At 47.9% G+C, this 4710-nt stretch overlaps 1 pseudogene; it reads left to right on the forward strand.

The window, feature by feature from the left end:
- Positions 1-648: 648 nt before the first annotated feature.
- LOC137352731 (dehydrogenase/reductase SDR family member 4 pseudogene) lies at positions 649-4373 on the forward strand (annotated as a pseudogene).
- The last annotated feature ends 337 nt before the right edge of the window (positions 4374-4710 follow it).

A 4710-nucleotide genomic window follows, 5' to 3' on the forward strand; every position in this document is an offset into this window, starting at 1 on the left:
AGGAGAAGTCAGTGAGAACGTTGCACAACATTTAAATTCCAATAAAAACAAGAAATGCTGGAATCACTCAGCGGGTCTGGCAGCATCTGTGCTGTATCTCTAAATAAAAATAAATAAAAGTAGATGCAGAGTTAACGTTTCGGGTCAGTGACCCTTCTTCGGAACGTTCAAAGCAACAGGTACGGCGTCGTCTTTTCAGCTAATGGGTGCAGCGCTGATGCGGAGTGGGGCCACGTGATGCGTGAAAAGGCGGGTCCGTTACATGGTGTCGGCTGTCCTTTGATCTTCACCCTGCGACCTCCGTCAGGCAGCCCGGATTTTCCCAACCAATCAGCACATCTTGGTGCAGCCCGTGAACCGAAGTTCCGCCTTCGCTTGGCGCTGATTGGCCGCTGCGCCAGACCTTGTCGTTTGGAGTTCGGGAGCCGCCCGCTCCGAAAGGGCGGAAAAAGGCTGGTCGCTGCCTCGTGATTGGCTGGAGGGGCACGTGGAGAGTGCGAGCTCTGCGGAAATCGGGCTCCGATTGGCTGAGCCGTGACCCCGCCCATCGGGTGTATTGGGCTGGGAGAAGTGTCAGAGTGCCATTTCCTGGCAGCATGCAGCAAGTGTTGAGTGGCAAAGTGGCCGTGGTCACAGCTTCCACCCAGGGGATCGGGCTGGCCATCGCCCGGCGCCTGGCCCGGGATGGGGCACAGGTGGTGATCAGCAGCCGCAAGCAGGCCAGCGTGGACATGGCCCTGGGACAGCTGCGGGCTGAGGGCCTGGGTGTCTCGGGCACCGTCTGCCATGTGGGCAAGAGGGAGGACCGGGAGACACTGGTCAGCGAGACGCTGAAGCGCCATGGAGGCATTGACATCCTGGTTTCCAACGCTGCAGTCAATCCCTTTGTGGGTAAGACCCTGGACTGTCCAGAGGAGGCCTGGGATAAAATCTTCGAGGTCAACGTCAAGGCGGCTCTCCTTCTGGCCAAGCTAATGGTGCCGCACATAGAGCGACAAGGCGGGGGCTCCATCGTGCTGGTGAGCTCTGCCGCTGGCTACCACCCATTTCCCACCATCGGGCCCTACAGTGTCAGCAAGACAGCGCTGCTGGGACTGACCAAGGTGCTGGCGGACGAGCTGGCCCCGGTCAACATCCGTGTCAACTGCCTGGCCCCGGGTCTTATCAACACCCAGTTCAGCTCCGTCCTGTGGTCGAACGATCGCTTGTACCAACGGCTCAAGGAGATGGCCTTCATGCACCGGATGGGTGAGCCAGAGGAATGCGCCGGCACCGTCAGCTTCCTCTGCTCGCAGGATGCGACCTACATCACCGGGGAGACCATCGTGGTGGCCGGAGGTATTCCCTGCCGTCTCTGAGCCAACGTTCCTTCACCACTTCTGTATATGGTGAGAGGTATTACAATTGGATACAATATCCCTCAAGTCCTCCTTTCTGAAGTGCAGTTTTGATGGCGACTGGCTGTCATGTTCAATTGTTACAAGGCTCACTTGTGGACTCCTATGTTCTGAGAAGCTGCACTTTGTGCATCTCCATAACTTTAAATCCAGTTGCTTTCCAGGATTGTGCCTCCTTCTCTTCATCTCTCATCTTCTGCAGTCCTATAACTGTCTGAGATCCACGCCTTCTTCCTACTTTGGCCTCTTGCCCCTTTGCGACTCCTTTGCTCCATGCTATCTCTGTAACCTCCTCCACCCGAGATCTCTGCACTCCTCTAATTTTGGCCTCTTGCTCATTCCCACTTCCTTTACCACTCTATTGGTGGCCGTGCCTTCAGCTGTCTGGGCCCTAACATCTGGAATTCCCTCCCTAAACTTCTATCTCTGCTTTCCGTTAAGATGCTCAGTAATATCTAATTCTGTGAGCAATCGCTTCTAATATCTACTTATGTGGCTTATTGTTAAATTTTGTCAGTTTTTCGCTCCTGTGGGATATTTTACTACATTGAAGTCACTATATAAATGCAACATGTTGTATATGTGACTCCAGACTCAGAATAATGCCTCTTAATTGCCCTCTGTTTTCAGTTGTATCAAACCTCTGAAAAGAAAAGAAGCTGCCCTGGGGCAGCTGGAGGTGGGGAAATAAATAAGAGCATAAGAATTAGGAGCAGGAGTGGCCCATTTAGCCCCTCGGACCTGCTCTGCCATTCAATAAGATCATGGCTGCTCTGATTGGGGCCTCGACTCCAGTTTATTGCCTGCCCACCGATAACCCTTTACTTTCTTGTAGATCAAAAATTTGTCTAGCTCAGCCTCAAATTTGTTTAATGATCCAGCCTTCATTGCTCTCTGGGGTAGAGAATTCCAAAGATTAACCACCGTCCGAGAGAAGAAATTCTTCCTCACCTCTGTTTTAAATGGGAGATGCCTTTTTTGAAACTGTGCTCCCTGTTCTAGATTGTCCCATGAGGGGGAACATCCTCTCAGCAGCTGCCCTGTCAAGCCCCCTCAGAATCGTACATGTTTCGAGCAGTTCACCTCCCATTCTTCGAAACTCCATGAATCTTCCACCTTTCCTGATGAGGCAACCCTTTCATCCCAGGAATCAATGTAGTGAATCTTCTCTGAACTGTCTCCATTGCAAGTATATCCCTCCTCAAATCAGCAGAGCAAAACTGTGTGCAGTACTCTCGGTGCAGTCTCACCAACACCCTGTACAGTTGTAGCAAGACTTCCCTATTTTTCCACTCCATCCACTTTGCAATAAAGGCCAAAATTCCCTTTTCCTTCCTAATTACTTCTTGTAGCTGGATGCTAACTTTTGTGATTTATGTATGAGGACATGATCCCTCTGTACCGCAGCATTCTGCAGTCTCTCCATTTAAATAATATTCTGCTTTTCTATTCTTCCCATCAAAATGGACAACCTTACATTTTCCCACATTATACTCCATCTGTGAAATATTTGCCCACTCACTTAACCTATCCGTATCCCTTTGCAGACTCCTTGTGTCCTCCTCACAACTTGCTTTCCTGCCTATCTTTGTATCATCAGCATATTTGGCCACAATGCATTCGGTCCCTTCCTCCAAGTCATTAATACTGATTGTAAACAGTTGAGGCCTCAGCACTGATCCCTATGGCAGCCCACTAGTTACAGTTTCCAACCTGAAAGTGATCCATTTATCCCTACTTTGTTTCCTATTCGTTAGCCAATCCAATATCGATGCTAATAAATGACCAGCAACACCATGAATTCTTACCTTGTGCAGTAACCTTTTATGTATCACCTTTGCAAATGCCTTTTGGAAAACCAAATACACTCGAGTTATAGAGTCATTTATGACAAAGAAGGAGGCTATTCGGCCCATCGAGTCCAAGCCAGCTCTCCACGAATCAGTGCTGTCAGTCCCACTCCCCGACTCAATCCCTGTAGCCCTGCAAGTCTATTTCTTTCAGATGGCCATCCAACTTCCTCAAGTCATTGATCGTCTTCGTTTCCACCAGCCTTGTGGGCAGCGAGTTCCAGGTCATTATCACCCGCTGCTTCCTCATATTCCCCCTGCAGCTTTTGCCCAAAACTTTCAATCTCTGTTCCCTGGTCCTTGTACCATTTGTTAATGGGAAGAGTTTTTCCTTGTCTAACTTATATAAGCCTGTCATAATCTTGTAAACTTCTATTAAATCTCCCCTCAATCTCCTTTGTTCCAAGGAGAACAACCCCAGCATTAAGGCATTGTAATATTTCTTGTATTTCTGTTTGTAAGTAAAATGTAACCAGTTGTGGTGTAAACGAGCTTGTGGAGGAACATGGTTGGAGCATGGAGTGCAGAGGACATTGTGATGAAGGGAGAAGAATTCTGACCGAAGACATCATCGCTGGGGCTCATTTTGGACTTATTAAAAATAAAAACAGTTTAGCTGATCAGGGACACACACACACACATGTCAGAACATCTAATTAAAATGGTGGCCCAGGCTATTACAACATCAGACACTCTGTCTGCAGCAACTCTCATAGACAACGGCATGTCAGAATATATGTGGATGGTTTTGTTCCTGCCTTATCAAGATACAGATATCACATCCATTGCTGGTATGCACCTAAGATACCCCTGCTAAGAGCAGAAAATAACCACGTGCAAGTGGTCTTGCATAGCCATGCTGGGATTGATAAGGCAGAGGAAACCCAATCAGACAACCCAATTCGAGACATTACCTTATTTGTCATGACACCAGGGCCAGAAAGATGGTATAAAGCCAGAGCCCACAAAGACATTGTTGCTGCAGTCAGGAATGTAACTTGACCAGTTGCACGAAGTTGTGTGGAAGAATTCGTTCAGCGGAGCGGCCACCTGGGAATAAGCTCTTGTGCGCAGGTGTAAGTAAACAACTGGTGTTGTAATTATATACTATTGCTTGGTGAATTCATAAAGGTTTTCCACATAAAGTGGAAATTGTATCCAAAAGTTTGTTTTGTCTCATTGATCGTACAGAGTCAGGAGTTTACAGGGAAGTGAGACCCCCTGTTTAAGAGACTTACACGTCCACTGGTACCCCTTTATCCACCCTGCTTGTTACATTCTCAAAGAACTCTCATAAAATTTGTCAAACACGATTTTCCTTTCACAAAACCATGTTGACTTTGCTTGATTGTATGATGATTTTCTGAATGACCTGCTGCGACTTCCTTAATAATGGGTTCCAGCATTTTTCCCATGTTAACTGATGTTAGGCTAATTGGCATATATTTTCCTGCTTTGTATCT

The sequence above is a fragment of the Heterodontus francisci genome, chromosome 39 (genome assembly GCF_036365525.1).
Source record: "Heterodontus francisci isolate sHetFra1 chromosome 39, sHetFra1.hap1, whole genome shotgun sequence".
NCBI lineage: Eukaryota > Metazoa > Chordata > Chondrichthyes > Heterodontiformes > Heterodontidae > Heterodontus > Heterodontus francisci.